This window comes from Psammomys obesus, unplaced genomic scaffold (assembly GCF_907164565.1).
Source record: "Psammomys obesus unplaced genomic scaffold, mPsaObe1.curated_primary_1811, whole genome shotgun sequence".
NCBI lineage: Eukaryota > Metazoa > Chordata > Mammalia > Rodentia > Muridae > Psammomys > Psammomys obesus.
Window position 1 is genome coordinate 2345865 of NW_026585687.1, and position 21493 is coordinate 2367357.

General features: G+C 40.6%; 1 long non-coding RNA gene and 1 other non-coding gene across 3 annotated transcripts in view; both read right to left on the reverse strand.

Moving 5' to 3' along the window:
* The window catches only part of LOC129665730 (uncharacterized), a 228193-nt gene that overhangs the window by 43796 nt on the left and 162904 nt on the right, over positions 1-21493 (reverse strand). The gene's annotated exons all lie outside the window — the stretch shown is intronic.
* LOC129665988 (U6 spliceosomal RNA) lies at positions 10651-10757 on the reverse strand. The gene has a single exon (XR_008718472.1). It is a non-coding gene; the product is annotated as a U6 spliceosomal RNA (small nuclear RNA).

Sequence of the window (21493 nt, forward strand, 5' to 3'; positions counted from 1 at the left end):
GCTTTTGTTGTTTTCTAGCTGTTGTATCTGTATAAAATCTTGTTATTTTTTTCAACCTCTCACTTCACAGTCTGGTTTTTGCTTTACATTGCCTTTCTTCTTTTGTTGATCTCCGCAGCTGTCTCGTAATTCTTGACTACTCTTCAATTTAAGACTTTTGGAGTCTCCGTTTACATTAAGGCTTGTTGACTCTGCATTCCATCTTAAACATATAATACTGCATAAACTGTCAGCATGGCTGTACCATTTTTTTTTTAAATGATAATGCTATTCCCAAAAGACATTGCCATTTTCCCAATGCTTCAAAAATGAAAGACCTTTCTGCTAGATTTCTAGGAGTCAGATGGAGGAAAGTTTTGGAGAATTTCAATTGACATACTAGTTCCATCCTCAATTGTAACAACTATTCTTCAGTAAAGATACATTTTATTTTGCCATCTTAAGAAATGCCCAGCTGTCTGCCAGGGTGGAGTGGTGTTGTCCACTGTCATGGAGATGAAAGGTGAGTGAGTGGGAAAGAGGATCTAGCATTTCAGTTTCCCATCCTATTTGGAGGATACCATTATCATATGGTCTGTTTAGGCTATGAAGTGTGAGCATATAACATGCCATTTGGGGAACAGATGGTTTAAGGTTACATGATATGCTTGGTTACTTTCTCCCCTAAACAGCCATCTTAGAAATGTTTCAAGATGGGTCTCTCATAAGTCTGGGCACCTATGTGATTACATTGAGATGTCCAGAAAAAAATAATAAAATATATATAATGTTTTAAACTATTACATAACCTGATCTATTACAAAACAACCCCCTTTACACTTTCTTTGTTTTTAATTTATGTATATAAATGTTTTGCCTGTGTAGGTATGTGTAACCATACACATGCTGAGTAACTGTGGAGACGAGAAGAGGGTGTTAGAGCCCCTGGAACTTGAAGTACAGAGAGACGTGAGCCATTATGTGGTACTGGGAACCAAATCCCTGGTCCTTTGAAATAATAGTATGTGCCTTTAACTGCTAAGCCATCTCTCTAACCTGTATGCTTACCTTTGATTTACCATTGCCACCAGTCCTGGGCTTTGGCGATATAACTCAGCATGAACTTACTTGTCCACCATAGTCCAGCAGCCTAGTATTAAATTTTCTCAGTCATGCCAAATTGGTTGCTAAGCCATCTTCACTCTGGCTGTTAAAACTAAATTGCTTCTGCCATTCTTTTAGGTTTCTATCAAAATCTTCTATCATTCTTGTAGATTTATATCTGGAAAAAAAATACCACTTTGTTTTACTTTTACTTTTAAAATCTACCCTGGAGTTTATTTAAAAAAAAAATAACATTACTTTAAGCATAGATACTCAGAGTGGGGAGAGAGACATCTAAAAAAGACAGTCCTACCTTGCTTTTAAAGCAAAGTTTCAAGAGATAATTAAATTAGGTGATTGCAGTCAGTCTACCATGTTTACTCACGAATTTCGTCTCATCTACTGTCAACATTTACATATTCCATGCCATCCTAAACCATTCTTATCCCCAAAGAACTTACAACTCCCAAAAGAAGAAAGAAGAAAACTAAAAGCTGTGCTGGCTGATGCTGTCAACTTGACAGAACCTGCTGTCACCCATGAGTCAAGTGTTATCAAACCTGTGATTGGGCTAACCTCTAGGAATGACTATGAGGGGATTTTATTTATTAGGTTAACTGAGGTGGGACAACCCACCCTAAATACGGGAGTAGTACCTTCTGGCAATGTCCAAGGTACCTATACCTCTTTGGTGCTCTGAGGGGAAAAGCTTTTTACATTCTGCTTACTTGCCTTTGCATCTTTTTATAAACACCACCACCCCAATTGCTACCATTCTTTCCTCATAGTAGAACTCAGTTTCTTTGGCATTTTGAGGTAGACTGAGGAACAGTGCTCTTCATTAATCCTTCAGGCTTTTAACACTGGCCTGGGACAGAGGAAGTAACCACCCTTGTAGACGGAGTAGCTACTGGCTTGTCAGCCTCTCTAGCATAATGACAGCCATGGAAACCTACCCATACTATATTTTCAGGCAAGTCTAATACATTCCATTTTAATATCTTTTCATCCTATCAGTTCAGTTCCTCTGAGAACCCTGTCATGGGGTTCTGACACAGAGTATACAGCTTCTTAGACATGCTATCACAAACAGCATGGATGGAAATCACAAATGAGTAACACAAAAATCATAAGAGTTGGCAACCTTGAATTCTCAAAAGCCAGGTATTTATAGGCTAAACTTGAAAACCTATAGGCTTATAGGTCCTGAGCATTAAAAGGTTATAACCGCAATTTTTAAAATCCATAGACATTTATCTCTGGGTGCTCAGTTCAGGGTGAGGTCTTGATGTCAAAGTCATAGGCTTATTACTATGGACTCTGAGAACTGAAGGCATATTGTTTGTCTTAGCTATTCTTCTATTGCTGTGATAAAACACCATAATAAAAACAACTTATGAAAGAAAGCATTTAATTTGGAGCCTATGGTTCATGATGGCTGAATAAAGGCATGGTGGCAGGAACAGCTGAGAGTTTATATCTTGATCTCCAAGCTAGAGGTGGAGAGGGTGTGTATTTGGTGATTTGAATAAAAATGCTCCCCATAGGTTCATAGGAAGTGGCATTATTGAAAAGTACCGTCTTGTTGGAGTACGTGTGGCCATATAAGAGGAAGTGTCACTGGAGGTGGGCTTTGAGGTTCCAGATACTCAAGCCAGGCCCAGTAGGTGTCTCTCTCTTCCTGATGCCTGCTGATTCAGATATAGAAATCTCAGCTCCTTCTCTAGCACCATGTCTGCCTGTGCTATCCTCACCATGACAGTAATGGACTAAGCCTCTGAAACTGTAAGCCAGCCTCAATTAAAGGTTTCCTTATTAAAAGTTGCCTTGATCAGGCTGGTTGATATCCATGAGAGGCCTCTTTTCTGAGAAGCAAAGGAGAAGAATGAATGGGGGGAGGGAAGGGGAGAGGAAAGGCCTAGGAGGAGAGGAGGGAGAGGAAGCTTAAACTGGAATGTGAAGTAAATAAATAATATAAAAGAGTTGCCTTGGTCATGGTGTCTTTTCACAGCAATAAAAACCTAAGACAGGGATGAGAGACAGAGAGACAGAGAGAGAGAGAGAGAGAGAGAGAGAGAGAGAGAGAGAGAGAACAATGTGAGTCTTTGAAATACCAAAGCCCACCCCCAGTGACACACCTCCTCCAGCAACCCCACATCTCCTAACCCTTCCCAGAAAATTCTACAAATTAGAGCTCAAGCAGTCAAAGCCTACCGGTCATTTTCATTCAAACTACCGCATTCCACTCCTTGCTTCCCATATGCTCATGACCATAGCATAATACAAAATGCATTTAGCTGAACATCAAAAGTCCCCATAGTCTTTCACAGGCTCAACGTAGTTTAAAAGTCTGAGGTCTCTGCTGAGACTCAGGTCACTCTCTTCATTGTAACCCCTTGTAAAATCAAAAAGCAAATTACATACTTCTAATATTTGATGGCACATAATTACATTACCATTCCAGAAGAAAGAAGGGGCACATAATGAAGAAATACTGGTCCAAAGCAAAACTGAAACCAAGCAAGGCAAATTCCAAGTTCTGTAGCTTTCTATCTGATGTCAGAGGGCTAGAAAGTTTTTCCCTTCCAGCCTTGCTGCCTTCAACATGCTTCTTGCTCTTGGACTGGTTATACTCCCTGAATACAACTTTTCTTAGCAGATGTCTCATGACTGGCATTTCTAACATCTTGGGAGTTTCCAACACAACACTTTACAACTGCTCAACAGCTTCTCAGGGCTTCTTGCTCTCTCAAGACCTAAATGTAGGGCTTGCTCTGTCACATATACCCTAGCCTTAGCAGCTCTCCTTAACCATGGAGAAAGATTTTTTTTCTCATGTCCCCCATTTATTTGTTTGTTTGTTTGTTTACAGTCCGATCCCAGCCCCTTCCCTCTTCTCCTCCCAGTCCCACTCACACACCTTCCTCCCATTTTTCCTTTTCCATCTTCCCAGAGAAGAGGCCCTCAAGGGGTACCAATCCACCCTAGCACCTCAAGTTATAGCAGAACTAAGCTAAGCACATCCTCTCCCACCGGGGGATTAACAAGGCAGCCCAGCTAGGAGAAGGTGACTCAGCTACAGGCAACAGAGTAAGAAACAGCCCTTACTTTTATTGTTAGAGAACCCACATAGTGACTGAGCTGCATATCTGTTGCATATGTGTAGGGGTCTAGGTTCAGTGTCTGTGAGCACCCATAGGCCCAGGTTAGTTGACTCTGTTGGTCTTCTTGTGGTGTCCTTGACCCCTATGGCTCTCTGTGTCCTTCCTCTCACTCTTCCACTACATTTCCCGAGCTAGGCCCATTGCTTAGCAGTGGGTGTCTGCATCTGTCTCCATCAGCTGCTGGATGAAGCCTCTCAGAAGATAGGTAGGCTAGACTCCTGTATGCAAGCGTAACAGAGTCTCATTAATAATACAGAGGTTGGCCCTCTCCTGTAGGGTGGGTCTTAAGGTAGGCCAGTCACTGATTTGCCATTCACTCAATCTCTGTTCTCTCTTTAGCCTTATACTTCTTGTAGACAAGACACACTTTTAGGCCAAAAGCTTTATGGATGGCTTGGTTGTCCCGCTCCTTTCACTGAGAGTCCCGCCTGGCTACAGGAGGTACTGACTTCATGCTCCTTAACACTCATTGTTTGGAGTCTCAACTAGGCTCACCCACATAGACTCCCAGGGGCCCTCCCCTGTCCCAGAGATGCCCCCCAACCAATTTATGTTCTCTCTCCTAGTTCTTCCCTTCACCCCTCCTCTCTCCACCCACATGATCCCCATCCCCATTATCCTCTCCACCCCCTCTCCCATCCAGTTCCCTCCCTTTATCTACTTCACATATCTATTCTTATTTCCCCTTCTGAGTAAGATTCAAGCATCGTAGGCACTCATTGGCTTCTTTGTATCATGGTTTCCTGTGCTGTGAGGCTTATATCCACTTATAAGTGAGCGGATGCAATCTGTGTCTTTCTGGTTCTGGGTTACCTCACTCAGTATGATCTTTTCTAGCTCTATCCATTTTCCCCGCAAATTTCATGATTTCCTTGTTTTTAATAGCTGAGTAGTATTCCGTTCTGTAAATGTACTATATTTTCTTTATTCATTCTTCAGTTGAGGGGCATCTAAGTAGTTTTCAGTTTCTGGCTATTATGAATAAGGCTGAAATGAACACAGCTGAACAAGTGTCCTTGTGGTAAGCTGGAGCATCTTTTGAGTGTATGCCAGAAGTGGTATAGCTTGGACTTGAGGTAGATCTATTCCCAATTTTCTGAGAAAGTGCCAGATTGATTTCCACAGTGGTTATACAAGTTTGTACTCCCACCAGCAATGGAGGAATGCTCCCTTTTCACCACATCCTTGCCAGCATGTGCTGTCATTTGAGTTTTTGATCTTAGCCATTCTGAATGATATAAGATGGAATCTGAGAGTTATTTTGATTTGCATTTCCCTGATTACCAAGGACATTGAACATTTATCTTCTTTTTTAATTTTAATTTTTATTTATTCACTTTACATCCCAGTGTTTGTGGCCATCTCCCTCCTCTCCCCCAGTCCTACCTTCCTTCCCTGTTTTCCCTATTCCCCCTCCTGTACTCGTCAGAGACAGGAATCCCCCTAACCTACCCATCCCAGCATATCAAGTCCAATCAGGACTGAATGCATCCTCTTCCCTTGTGGCCTATCGAGGTAACCCTGCCAGGGGAAAGTGACCTAAAATCAGGCAACATAGTTCATGTCAGAGTCAGCCCCATTCCCCTTATTAGGGGACCTATGTGAGGACTGAGCTGCCTATCAGCTACATCTGCACAGGGAGCCTAGGTCCAGTCCATGCATAGTCCTTGGTTGATACTTCAGTCTCCACAAGACCCCTGGGCCCCAGCTAGTTGGCTTTGTTGGTCTTCTTATAGAGCTCCTGTCTCCTCTGGGTCTTTCTATCCCCCCCCCACTTCCACAAGACTCCCTGTACTTCACACAATGTTTGGTTTTGGATCTCCGCATCTGTTTCCATCAGGTGCTGGGTGGAGCACTCAGAAGGCAGCTATGCTTGGCTCCTGTCTGCAAGCATAGCAGAGTATTGTTAATCATGTCAGGGTTTGGCTGTCTCCCATGGGGTGACTCTAAGGCTGGGCCAGTTATCGGTTGGACATTCCCTCAATCTCTGCCTTTTTTTTTTTTTTTTTTGTTTTTTTTTTTTGTTCCTGCACATCTTGTAGGCAGGGTAAAGTTTGGGTCCAAGTTTTGGTGGGTGGGTGGGTGTTCCCCTCATTCCACTAGGAATCTTGTCTAGTCTCCATGTCCTCTGCGACTAGGAGTCTCAGCTGGAGTCACCTGCATATCTTCCCATAAGCCTACCCCGTCGCAGGTCTCCAGCTCGTCATAGAGATGCCCCCAACCACAGTTTCTCTTCTCTTTGCAAGCCTTCTCTCTTCCCGCCTCAGCTCAGCTCGGGTATGATATCAATGTTGATTTCTCTCCTTGCTCTCCCTCTCTTACCCTGTTCCCTCTCTCTCTTCAACAACTTCTGCTGTCTATTCTAGTTCCACTTCTGATTAAGATTCAAACACCCTTCCTCGGGCCCTCATTACTTATCTTTTCTGGGTCTGTGAGTTGTAGTATGGTTATCCTGTACTATACCGGCTAAAACCCGCTTGTAAGGGAGTACATACCATGTGCGTCTTTTTGGATCTGTGTTACCTTACTCAGGATGATCTTTTTTAGTTCCATTCATTTGCCTGCAAATTTCATGATTTCCTTGTTTTTAGTAGCTGAGTGGTATTCCATTCTGTAAATAAATGTACTACAATTTCTGTATCAGTTTTTCACTTGAAGGACATCTAGGTTGTTACCAGATTCTGGCTATTATGAATAAAGCTGCTATGAACATAGTTGAGCAAATGTCCTTGTTGTAAGGTAGATCATCTTTTGGGGATATCCCCAAGAGTGGTATACCTGGTAGTATTATTCTCAATTTTCTAAGGAAGCACCAGATTGATTTCCAAAGTGGTTATACATTTTTGCACTTCCACCAGCAATGGAGGAGTGCTCCCTTTTCTTCACATCCTCGCCAGCATGTGCTGTCACTTGAGTTTTTGGTCATAGACATTCTGAAGAGTGTAAGATGGAATTGCAGAGTCATTTTGATTTTTATTTCCCTGATGACTACGGACATTGAGCATTTATTTAAGTGTTTCTCCACCATTCAACATTCCTCTGTTGAAAATTCTCTGTTTAGTTCTGTACCCCATTTTTAAAATTGGATTATTTGGTTTGTTGGTGTTTAATTTTTTTAAGGTCTTTATATATATTGGATATGTATTTATATATATATTAGCCCTCTGTTGAATGTAGGGCTGGTGAAGATCTTTTCCTCATGTGTAGGCTGTCATTTTGTTCTATTGACAGTGTCCTTTGCCTTACAGAAGCTTTTCAGTGAGGTCCCATTTATCAATTGTTTATCTTAGAGCTTAACCTATTGGTGTTTGTTCAGGACATTGTATCCTATGCCAATGAATTCAAGGCTGATCCCCATTTTTCTTCTAACAGGTTTAATGTGTCTAGTTTTATGTTGAGGTCTTTGATCCACTTGGACTTTACTTTTGTGCAGGGTAATGAATATGGATCTATTTGCATTTTCTACATGTAGACATCCAGTTAGACCAGCACCATTTTTTGAAGATGCTATCCTTTTTCCATTGTATGGTTTGGGCTTCTTTGTCAAAAATCAAGTATCTGTCAGTGTGTGACTTTCTTTATGGGTCTTCAGTTCAATTCCATTGATCAAGAAGACATCAGAAAATGGAAAAGTATCCCATGCTCATGGATCAGTAGGAGTAACATAGTAAAAATGGCCATCCTGCCAAAAGCAATCTACAGATTCAATATGATTCCCATCAAAATTCCAATGCAATTCTTTACGGACCTTGAAAGAACAATCGTCAACTTCATATGGAAAAAAAAAAAAAAAAAAACAGAATAGCTAAAACAATACTGTACAATAAAAAAACTTCTGGAGTTATTTTCATTCCTGATTTCAAGTTGTACTACAGAGCATTGGTAGTAAAAACTGCATTGGATTGGCGTAGAGTCCACAATCTTTACTCCAGTATGCTTCATGACTCTAAAACCAGAACCATGTGGATAACATAGCCAGGGTTGACTGCCTGCTTGAGGTGAAGCCTGTCTCCCCTTGACACATATACATATACAGAAACTTTTTTTTTTATTTTGTTGTCTTTTAGAACCAGAAACTTTCTCAGATCTTTTGTTTTTGCAAATTCCAGCATTATTAGGCAGGGTCCTGCCCTCAGGGTACTTCTGTTTTTCCTTTTTAAATCAGGCCTCTCCTTATTTCTCCTTATTTGAAGCTTTGGCTCCAAAATTATATTTCCTGGTAATTATTTTTGCTTCAAAATTTGCATTTCTTTTTGTTCTTTTTTAAATTCATTATAGGCTTGCATAAGAGTGATGACTAATAACCGTGTAACAGAAATCTCCTTTACCATAGAAATTAGTGTAAAACTTTTCAATTTAGCCTCAGGCAGATTCTTAGGACAAGAGCAAAAAGCAGTCACATTCTTTGCCAAAATATCAAGAAAATGGTCTCTAGCTCAGTTGCTAATTTTGTTTTCCTCTGAAACCTCTTGAGCTGGGCTTCATAGTCCACATTGCTCTCAATACTATTGTTTTCCAAGATCCTTCTGGGGAGGGGGGTAACCATCAAGCCTTGCCTACAGTGCTCAACCATTTTACGAGTACAAAGTTCCAAAGTCTTTCAACCATGTTTATAGCAGCTCTATTCATAATAGCCAGAATCTGGAAACAACCCAGATGTCTATCAACAGAGGAATGGATACAGAAATTGTGGTACATTCACACTATGGAATACTACTCAGAAATTAAAAACAAGGAAATCATGAAATTTGCAGGCAAATGGTGGGATCTAGAAAAGATCATCCTGGGTGAGGTATCCCAGAAGCAGAAAGACACACAGGGTATATACTCACTCACAAGTGGATATAAGCCACATAATATAGGCTACACATACTAAAATCTATATTCCTAACCAACCTTCTATTCTTAATCTCTGGTGGCTCTCTGGAACTTCTCCAGCATCATTGGAATTTAGTATTGGAGCACATGACAGATGTAAGAAGACCTCAAAGTGGTTCTTCATCCAAGGGTGGGGCCTTTAAGATTTCTCCCACTCATTTTGGCATATTAGCTGATGTTCTCATCATGCAGGTCTTACTTCGGCAAGCATAATGTTCAATTTCTTTGCTGAAGCCTCCTTACCATCAATAGAAGATATTGTCTCCTGGTACTCTGACACCTACTGTTGTTCTGCCCTCTCCTCCATTATTTATTCTGAGCATCAGGTGTAGGGATTGAATTGTGGATGTATCAATTATGGTGGAGCACCCCGAGGTCACCTGTTATATTCATTTTGACCCATTGTGGATTTCAGTAATGATCATTATTTGCTGCAAAATTATGTTTTCAAAATGTTTTAATTTTGTTTTTTTTTATAAATTTTTATTTGAAAATATAATTACATTACTTCCCCCTTTTATTTGCTTCCTATAGATCCTCTCAAGTCATCTCCCTTTAACAATTTCCATGTACTTGCCCATTCTCAGAATGACAGCATCTTTTTCTTTGATTATTATTTTTTTTTATATATTTGTTTTTTTTTTTCTTTTTTTTTTATTTTTTATTTTTTCTTTTTAGTTACATTTTGTTAACTCTGTGTCCCAGCTGTATCCCGCTCCCTCATTCCCTCCCCAACCCCACACTCCCTCCCTGGTCTCCTCCCTGCCCCTTTCCAAGTCCCCTGATAGGGGAGGACCTCCTCCCCTTTCATCTGTCCCTGTTTTATCAGGTATCTTCAGGGCTGGCTGCAAAGTCCTCCTCTGTGGCCTAACAGACTGCTCCTCCCCTGGGGGGAGGTGTCAAACAGCCTGCCCTTGAGATCCTGTTAGAAATAGTCCGTGTCCCCCTTACTTTGGAAAACTACTTGGTTACTGAGCTACCACAAGCCACATCCGAGCAGAAGTTCTAGGTTATATCCATAGATGGTCCTTGGTTGAGTTTCAGTCTCAGAAAAGACCCTGTGCCCAGATATATTTGGTCCTTGTAGAGCTCCTATCCTTTCCATATCATACTAACTTCCCTTCTTTCATATGATTCCCTGCACTCTGCCGAGGGTTTGGTTATGAGTCTTAGTGTCTGCTTTGAAACACTGCTAGGTAGAGTCTTTCAGATGCCTTTTGTGGTAGACTCCTGTCATAAGTTCAATGCACATCCCATTTGTCTTTCTAAATGAGGATTAATCACCTTCGCCTGTGTCCACTTTCTTGATTATCTTCTTTAGGTGTGTAGATTTCATTATGTTTATCATGTCTTGTAGGTCTATATAAGCGAGTATATACCAAGTTTGTCTTTCTCCTTCTGGGATACTTCACTCAGAATGATCTTTTCTAGATCCCACCACTTGCCTGCAAATTTCATGATTTCCTCCTTTTTGATTGCTGAGTAGTATTCCATTGTGTAAAAATACCACAATTTCTGTATCCATAAAAATATGGAACGCTTCACGAATTTGCGTGTCATCCTTGCGCAGGGGCCATGCTAATCTTCTCTGTATCGTTCCAATTTTAGTATATGTGCTGCCGAAGCGAGCACTTTCTTTGATTATTATTGTTACATACACATATATATGCAAATATACATAAGTATTTATTTTTTTGTTGTCTGTGTAGATATTGTTTCAGGGCTGAACACTTTGTATCAGGTAACCAATTAGGGGACTCATCCCTGGGAGAGGCTAATTTTCTCTCACAGTAGTCAATAGTTGCCTCTAGTTCTTTGTCTAGAGATGGAACTCCATGAAATTGCCACACTTTCTTATTAGTATGTCTAGATATTGCCACAGTTTTGGTCTTGTTTATACAGCCATTTCTAATGAAACGTGTTTCACTGATGACTTTCTGGTAGTCTGTTTCTTACATTCTTTCCTCCCTCACTTCAGAAATGTTCCTTGAGTCATAGATGTGGGAGTGGTGATGTAGATATATCCACTGAGCCTGGGACACCCCCCCCCCCGCCCATGATCTGTTTGTCTCTGCATTGTGTCCAGTTGTAGTTCTCTGTGATGGTTTTCAATTTTTGTGAAAAGAGGCTTTTTTTTTGAATTTTATTTTTTTCTTATCAGTTACATTTTATTAACTCTGTATCCCAGCTGTGTCCCGATCCCTCATTCCCTCCCAGTCCCTCCCTCCCTCCCTCATCTCCACCGTGCCCCTTTCCAAGTCCACTAATAGGGGGGACCTCCTCCCCATTCATCTGATCCTGTTTTATCAGGTATCTTCAGGACTGGCTGCAAAGCTCTCCTCTGTGGCCTAACAGGACTGCTCCTCCCTTGGGGGGGTGGGGAGGCCAAAGAGCCAGCCATTGAGTTCCTGTTAGAAATAGTCCTTGTTCCCCTCACTATGGGAAACCAATTGGTTACTGAGCTACCACAGGCTACATCTGAGTAGAGGTTCTAGGTTACATTCATATATGGTCCTTGGTTGCATGTCAGTCTCAGAAAAGACCCTGTGCCCAGATATATTTGGTCCTTGTGGAGCTCCTATCCTTTCCTTATCAGACTAACTCCCCTTCTTTCTTATGATTCCCTGTACTCTGCCAAAGGTTTGGTCATGAGTCTTTGCTTTGAAAACACTGCGAGTTAGAGTCTTTCAAATGCGCTCAGTAGACTCCTGTCATATGTTCAATGCGCATCCCATCTGTCTTTCTAAAGGAAGATTGATAATCTTATCCCATGTCTGCTCTCTTGATTATCTTTTTTAGGTGTGTAGATTTCATTATGTTTATCATATCTTATAAGTCTATATAAGTGAGTATATGCCGTGTTTGTCTTTCTCCTTCTGGGATATTTCACTCAGGATGATCTTTTCTAGATCCCACCATTTGCCTGCAAATTTCATGATTTCCTCCTTTTTGATTGCTGAGTAGTATTCCATTGTGTAAAAATACCACAATTTCTGTACCCATTCCTCCGTTGATGGACATCTGGGTTGTTTCCAGGTTCTGGCTATTACAAATAAAGCTGCTATAAACATGGTTGAGCAAATATCCCTTTTGTGTACTTGAGCAAACTTTGGGTATATACCTAGCAGTGGTATAGCTGGGTCTTGAGGAAGCACTATTCCTAATTGTCTTAGAAAGTGCCAGATAGATTTCCAGAGTGGTTGTACCAGTTTACATTCCCACCAGCAGTGGAGGAGGGTTCCCCTTTCTCCACAACCTCTCCAGCATGTGTTGTCCCTTGAGTTTTTCATTTTGGCCATTCTGATGGGTGTAAGGTGATATCTCAGGGTCGTTTTGATTTGCATTTCCCTGATGGCTAATGAGGATGAGCATTTCTTTAAGTGTTTCGAAAAGAGGCTTTTTTGATTGGGATGGTAACTACACTTAGTGTGTTATATAAGAATAAGTTTTAAAATGTAACAAGTGATTATGCTGGTCTAGAAAAATGGTAGTAGTAGATGCAAAAGAAACTTTATTGATGAGTGTCAAGAGCTATACATATGGCTAAAGATTTAGAGCTAGGATCCACAAATAAGAGAGAACATGTAGCATATGTCTTTCTGGATATAGGTTAGCTCAGTAAGTATAATATTTTCCAGTTCCGTCTGTTTACCAGGTTGAACTAATACACAGGCTGTAGGACCATATTTGTCCTGGCAGTGTGGGCATGGCATGGGTGGGTTCTCTATTGCACCTCTGAAATGCTCAAAGCACCTGAGCAGGGTAGAAGGGCTTAATAGTTGTCAATCAAGAGTTAAAACTACAGACTCAAAACAGTATAACTGATCTGAAGGAAAAATAAAAATTAACGGCATTCAACAGTGCTGAACACCTAATTAAGTGTTCTTAGGAAAGTGAGGTCCCTCTAATCTATCTCATTACCATAAGCTAGTTTGAAATATTTCCACCTATTAAGAATGACTATTCATGTCAAAGACAGCCCCTGTACCCCTTACTAGGAAACCCATTTTGAAACTGAGCAGCCTATAGGCTTCCTCTGAACAGGGAGCCTAAGTGCTCTCCATGCATGGTCCTTGGTTGGAGAATCGGTCTTTGCATCCCACCCCAACCCTGGGCCCAGGTTTTTTTGTTGTTTTGTTTTGTTTTGTTTTTTAGCTCTGTTGTTCTCTTTGTGGAGTTCCTGTCCCATTCAGGTCTCTCTCTCCCTCTTCTTCCATAAGGTTTCTGGCACTCTGCCCAAAGTTTGGCTATGAGTCTTAGTATCTCTTTCGATACCTTGGTAGGTAGAGTCTTTCAGAGGTCCTCTGTAGAAGGTTCCTGTTCTGTTACTTGTCTTCTCCTATTTACAATGTCTACCATGTTTGCCCTTCTGAAGAGGTTTCAGCCTCTTCTGTAGGATCTTTCTTGTTGTTTAGCTTCTTTAGGACTATAGATTTTAGTATGTTTATCTTATATTATATGGGTAATATCCACTTATGAGTGAGGAACTCAGTGGTCGGCTCTTTGATTACCTTCCCCTACGTGGTTCAGCCTTCCCAGGCCACAGAGGAAGACAATGCAACCAGTCCTGATGAGACCTGATAGGCTAGGGTCATATAGAAGGGGAGGAGGACCTCCCCTATCAATAGAGTAGGGAAAGGACATAGGGGGATGAAGGAGGGAGGGTGGGACCCATAAAAGACAAGGGAGGGAGCTGCAGTGGGGAGGCAAAGTGAATAAATTGTAATTAATTAATTAATTAGATTGATTAATTAATTTAAAAGAGCTTAGTGTAATTAAAGGCAAAGGAAAAAACAAAGAATGACTATTCAGAGAGCTCTCCCTGACTACCAGAGTTGGTAAGGGTGTGTGTTTACCATGCAGGTTCTAGGCTTGACTGTCTTTATACTCTAGGGTCTTTTTGAACTCTCACAAGTAATATTTAAATCTGAGGCCTGGTATTAGCCTACAGAGCATACAGCCAAACAAGTACCATGTGTATCCCAGAGTTTTTCTGCCATAAGCTCATGTTTCTCCAGAATTATTTAAGCTCTTTATTAACACACCTCAAAATTCTTTCATGTTTTGGCTCATCAGCCAGACAATAATGTGTAAGATATGGAGAGACATATTTAACAACTTTTTTTTTTTTTTTACAAAAGAGATTTATTTTTATGTGCATTTATTTTTATGTTTTTCCTGCATGCATACCTGTGTGCGGATGTCAGATCCTCTGGAACTGGAGTTACTGACAGTTCTGAGCTACAGTGTAGGTGCTGGGAATTAAACTTGGGTTCTTCGGGAGAACAGCCAGCTCTCTTACCCACTGAGCCATCTCTCAAACTCCCTTATTTAGCAGCTTTAAAGAACCTATGTTTATATTTGTAAAGTCTGGTCTAAAACACGAGGACTATATTCATCCAAGGCTGACTTGTGAGACGCTCATGAGTTTTGTGTTCTAGATCATGGTCTGCTGTTAACATTTTGTGTGACCTTGGGAAGACAATACCACCTCCCTGAGCCTATGTATTTCTTTAAATTTCTTTCAGATCAAATATTCTGTAATGCAAAACAGTTTAGTAAAATTAGGATTTATCCTGCTCAAGGAGACAGTGCTTTAAGCAGAGAAATGAATAGGCTGAGTAAAGTGGTAAAGTGTAAATTTCTTTCAGTCACTTTAATTTTTTTTTTTTTTTTTGTTAAATACATGTGTTCTAAGGCAGTTCCCAGGTAGAGAGCTGTTGGGAGTTAGCTTGGTGATAAGGAAATCAGAATCCAGGAAGAAGGTTGAAAGATATTGTTTCTTGCAAAACAGGATCTTTGCATTTCAAGAGGAGACACATACACAGTGACTGGAGAGGTTTCAGAACTTTGAACCAGATGATGAAAGATCTGTGAACTATGCAGTGTTGGGAAGAGCAGAAAGAATCTGAGATAATAAGCCAGAAGAAGCCTTCCCACTGGGTCCCTGTTCCCACCTGTCTTAAGGAGTTCTATGGGAAAGAAGAATAATTTTAAATCTGAATTACTAGGCAAGCTGGGTTAAGTAGATAAACAAAGTTCATGTTAATAGGGACATTCTGCTACGTTATAGACATAAGCCGCCTTAAAGTATTGGTTTCTGTGGCTGGGCAGATGACTTAGTCTTTAAGAGCACTCACTTCCTTCTCTTGCAGAGGACCCAGGTTTTATTTCCAGTACCCACATGGTGGCTCACTATCACTGCAATTCTAGCTTCAGGAGACTCAACATCCTCTTCTGGCCTCATAGGGGCACCAGGCACCACATGGTACATGCACAAAAGTATTTCTTTCTGGTTAGTGAAAGTTTGTGATGAATGTCCAAATTAACATTTATTAAAGGTTCATTTATCAGATAGGGAATTAGAAAAATATCTAAGTCCTTTTTAATTCTTGAAAGTAATGTTCATATTAGTGACTGATCAAGTTAGTGGAAAAGGAATTTTATTCATGAGGTCTCGAACTCCAAGTAGCGACTCGTCTATGCTGCTATTTACAAGGCTAGTTCTGTCCAGACTGTTGAACAAATGTGTAATTTTCATGTTAAAGGTGGAGATTTTATTGTTTGTCAAAACTCAACTTGATGGTAGAACTAAGGGATACAGTGATTGCTTACCATGTACACGGAGCACCCTTGTTTTAATTCTGAGCAAACAAAAAATATCTTTTTCAACTTGGTTATGCTTACCCATTTCTTCAAATTGTAAAGTGAATATTTGAATCACAATATCACAGGGTTGTTTTTTTTTTTGTTTTTGTTTTGTTTTTGTTTTTTTTTTTTTTTTAGTTTGAAGTTTGTGGATGGATGTAAAGTTGTTTAGAAAGTTAGAAAGTATCACCAAAAATGGGGATTTTGGTGGCATGAGTATAATTTGATCTCTCATAGTGTTTAAAGGGCAATTTCTCTAAGGTTAGAAAAGGAAGACTGAAGAGTGAATCCTTTTGTAGCCTCTGACCTTTAAACTTGTCTCTATGGGCCCACAAGATGTTTCGGCAGGTAAAGGGGCTTGTCACCAATGCTGAAAACATGGAAGCAAGCTCTGGAACCTACATAAAGGTGGAAGGAAAGAACTGATTTCCAAAAGCTGTCCTATGACCACCACCACCTCACATGCACCATAGCATATGTGCCCCCATCACAAATGCTGCTGCTGCTGTTGTTGTTGCTGTCCTCTGAAGTCACCTACTTCCCTCCAGAACAATGTCAAGAGAAGTTAGACAAATATGGTGGAAGGCTGTGAGTAGTTTGAGGTATGAGAAGAAGCAAGAGCTACATGAAAAGTTGGAAAAAGAAAAGTAAACACAGCAGAAAATTGATATCAGACCATATACAAGTAAAGGTGACACAGTATTATGTAAAAATGTTTCTGGTACTTTAATGAATTATTCTTTTGAATACCAATATTTAGATAGCCTTACTTGCATGTGAAGAGCATAGGCCTGAAGGAGTGCAAAAGTCTTTTTCTTTGGCACAGGTATGATGGGTGGGGAACTATGTCTCTGCAAATGGGTTGGCTAAAGAACCCGAATGATGGGAAAGGGAATTGGATCCCTGGAATGTATTTCGCAGCTGGCAAGAAAAGATGATATTCTTTCCTTACTCCCAACTGTTTCTAGGAAACAAGCATTGTTTACCTTTTGGAGAAGAGGAAAAAAAATGACATTTCATTCAGTGCAAAGACAAAAAAAGATACCTCTTTCTGATCATCTCTAGGCTTAGGCTTGTTTATTTCTCAGCTGCTAGGAATCCACTGTTTTCTGAAGCCAAGTCCCAGTTCAAAGGCCTGCGTACTATGAGCATGCATCATTATTTAACAGGAGAAGTGCCACTGTGATGGTATCCTTGGTAAAATCCCTTCTACGTTACCGCTTCTGTGTCTCCATCTTCTCTCTGCTTCTGACTTTGCCTCCTCTTCATTTTCTTTGTCTTTTATTATCCTCTTTTCTGATTCCTTCTTGTAATCCTCCCCTCCCCATGTTTCTTCTTTTTTTCTTTTTCCTTCATATTTGTGTGATTCTTTTAACTGTTATCATCCCTAGTTGGCTCAGACTCTAGGCAGTTGTACATCTAGGAGACTTTTCACCCCTGACTTAGAGAAAAGATAGATGTAAAACCAATATTAGCTCATTCTCTTGGTCTCCCAGGGGCAGAAGGACTTTTTGCCAGGACTCTGTTTTGCCTTACTTCAATATAATATAAAATGACTCCAACCAAGGAACTTCCATATTTTCCCTTGAGAACAATCATTCTACTATTTAATACAATTTTCTTTCCATTTTTCCTATTCTGTGGTTTAATATTTCATTTGCTTGAGTTCAACTCATTACTCCTGGTAACATTATTTGGGGCTGATCTAAGTCTTTCTGCTTCCTCTCTAGTGTTTATTGCCTAAATGTACTAATCGCAGTGTTGTAGAATAGCAATGTAGACCTTTAAAAGTTTGAATCTACAGGATAGACAGAAGAAATGGTGGAAGAGAGGAAACAGGATTGGAGCCTACTCTAGAGGGTTCTCTGAAAGGCTCCACCCAACAGGGGATCAAAGCTGATGACAGCCAAACTAAGGGCAGAGTACAGGATGTCTTACGGAAGAAGGGGGAGATAGAAAGACCTGGAAGGGACGGGAGCTCCAAAAGGAAACCAACACAGCTAAAAAAAAAAACAAACAAACCTGTTTTAGCTAAAAAAAAAAAAAAAAAACACAGCTAAAAAAGTCTGAACTCAAGGGGTCCTGCAGAGACAAACCAAGGACCATGCATGGAGAGGCCCTAGACTCCTTACTCAGATGTATCCAACTGGCAGCTCAGTCTCCAGGATCCTAACTCAGGATTTCCAAGTAAGGGGAACATGGGCTGCCTCTGTCATGAACTGTCTGTTCTTTGATCACTGGCCCGTGGAGATGAAGCCTTACCAGGCCACAGAAGAAGAGGATCCAGGCAGTTCTGATGAGACTTGATAAGCTATGGGAAGATGGCAAAGGAGGAGAACTCCCTCTTTCAGTGGACTAAGGGAAGGGAATGAGGAAAGAGGGAGAGGGGGTGGGACTAGGAGGAGTTGAGGGAAGGGGATTCAATCAGGATATATAATGAATAAACTGTGAAAAAATTAAAATTAAAAATATCAGAGAATCAATACTAATAAAATAAGATGTGGAAAGAATATGAAATTAAAGACAAAATTGGTCAAAGACTTTTGTTTTTGACAAAGATGCTATAAGCATTTTTTTTAAAGTTTGGTTCTATGACTTTTAAAATGAAAAATTCAGGGGATCCAAGATGGCAGCAACCAGCGTGCACCATATCTGAGGGGCAGAGGACCTGAAGCTCTGAAAGTGGTGAGTGGAGGGGCAGCTGAACCCAGAAAAATGACATTGAGGCTTCCGGGGATAAAGGGGACAAACCTTGAGTGGAGACCATTTAGATTCGAGTCACCCATGGACTTTTCCACGGACTTCTCCTGTGGACTAAATCCCCAGGCAATTCTCCTTAACCGCTGCCCTACTCCCTTCTTGGCAGAGGCAATGGAGGTGGCCCCCCAGGGCCCACCAGAGAGCATAGTGCTGGGCCCACAGTGTTAGCTGCTCCTAGCAAAGAGCCCCCTGTTCAGAGGGGGCTCAATCCCTCCTGCACTCCCCCTTGACCAGCCTCCATACTCCTTCCCTAGGAAAGGTGGGGGTGGCCCACAGCATCCGCCACAGAGCACAGTGCACTGCCCCCAGTGCCCGCAGCTCCTAGCACAGTGCACAATGCCAGCAGGCACCAAGTTTTTCGGCTGCAGCACCAGTGAGCTGAAGGATTGCCTACATCTGCATTTGCTACAGCAGGATCAAATTGGAGAGGAGATAACAAGGGGAACCGCTGTGCTTTCCAATTGGCCCTACTAAAAAGTGAGTGCGCCTTTAAGTGAGTGTTTGCAGAGCCCCAGTTCCAGGCTCCCTCTATGCAAGCAGCCAGACATCAGATACCTACCACCCACACCCCCATTGTGGGCAACATAGGGATTCTTGGGACATCTTTCTCAACATTGAAGTCCCTGATCTGTGGGTCTACCAGTGAAGCCCAGGCTAACAACTCCTGGAGACCAGAAAGATCTGCATACCAATAACCTGTAGGCTACTGAGGTATTCAGGGAATCTGCACCTTCGAACAATGCTCACAGAGCCCACAAACAGTGCTAGCATCACATTCCTCCCTTATGTACAGCTGAAACACCAACACACACTCTCAAACCAGTGGACCTCTGGCATCTTCCTGAAAAGTACTCCAGACACCAGAGAAAGAGGGACCCAGTCTGAAGTAGAGACTCCAGGAACAAACAGTGAGGGTTACAGATAAGCAGATGGCCAGAGGTGGGCGTAAGAACACACCCAACCAAAATCAGGACATCATGGGTTCACCAGCAACCCCCAAAATCAATGGACATTTCAATTCATCAGAAATACAGGAAAATGACTTTAAAGCCGTGCTTATTCTTACTAGAGGCACATAAAGAGGAAATGAAAAAATTCCCTCAGAGAAATAGCAACACAAGTCGAGGCACATAAAGAGGAAATAAACAAATCTCTCAAAGAAATAGCCACACAAGTGGAAGCAAATAAAGAGAAAATGAACAAAGCTCTCAAAGAAATACAGGCAAATACAGCCAAACAAATAGACGCACAAGTAAAGGCACAGTTAGTGGCATATAGAGAAAAAAACCAACAACAAAAAATAGAAGACATCATAGAAAGACAGGAATCCACATTCAAACAGATGAAGGAAATGGTACAAGGCATGAAAACAGAATTAGAATCAATAAAGAAAACACAAACAGAGAAAACCCTGGAGCTGCATAACTTAGAAAAAAGATCAGGAACCACAAAGGTAAGCATCACCAATAGAATACAAGAGATGGAAGAGAGAATCTTGGGTGCTGAAGATATGGTTGCAGAAATTGATACTTCTCTCAAAGAAATAGTAAAATCAGGAAAGTACCAAACACAAAACATCCAAGAAATCAAGGATGCCATGAAAAGGCAATATCTAAGAATAATAGGAATTGATAAAAAAGAAGATTCCAAGCTTCAAGGTCCAGAAAATATTTTCAAGAAAATCATAGAGGAAAAATTTCCTAACTTAAAGAAAGAGATGTCCATAAATATACAAGAGGCCTACAGAACACCAAATAGACTAGACCAGAAAAGAAACACATCACGTCACATCATAGTCAAAACACCAAATCTACAGAACAAAGAAAAGGTATTAAAAGCAGCAAGAGAAAAAGACAAAGTAACATATAAAGGTAGACCTATCAGAATCACACCAGACTTCTCATTAGAAACTATGAAAGCCAGAAGGGCCTGGGCATATGTCATGCATACATTAAGGGACCACAGATGCCAACCCAGACTACTATACCCAGCAAAGCTTTCAATCAACATAGATAGAGAAAACAAAATATTCCATGACAAAACTAAACTTAAACAATATCTACACAGCAACCCAACCCTACAGAAGATACTAGAAAGAAAACTCCAATCCAATGAAAACAACTACACCCAAGTAAACATAGGATATAAATAACTACACAACAAAAATTAAAAGAAAACAATCAATAAAATGAAAAATTCTAGTCCTAAAGGGATTTAACAATTTACAGGATCATAAAGTAAGAAAGTAGTGATTCTGAGATGCCAAACTAGATTTACTTTATGCCAAAAGCCATGGTCTTTCCACATCAAAATGGTGTTCAGCATAGCATATGATGAACTTCACAAGACTATTTTTCCAGTTACTTAATCAATCCCAAATCTAGTTTAAAGTTCACATGAGCAAATGAATTTTGGAATACCTAAGAGGCAGTACAGTGTGTTAGAAGAATCCTTCGGATATATTTTCACTCACCAAACTGGTCTGGGAATTTTTTGTATAATAATTCACTTTGTTACCTGCAGCTCACAAATTGAGACACAGAAGCAAGTGATACTAATATTATGATACTCACAGTCACTCAATACTAAGTTACAGAATAAGGTGCATGTCTAAGTAGTCTGGCAGTAGAGTTTATAGTCTCAGCTTCAGTGTTATTCCTTGACAAATGTCCTATGTAACTTTGGTCATATTTCTTTTCTGATCTGTCCCTTCTCTTAGTATACAATGAGTAAGTTAGATTGGTACAGAGACAGGTAAGCTGTGTTTTGCTAAGCCCTGCTGATTCACAAAGATATCTGGGAAGGAGACAGAGTAAATTAAGGAGAAATCAGGCATTGAGAAAGCAATTACTAATGCCTTCACTCTCCTAACTTGTTTTCAAACCAGACCAGGTCTGCTTTTTACCTGTTTTACATATCAGAGTTCCCCTCCTTCAAAAATATATTTAAATGATAAAGCA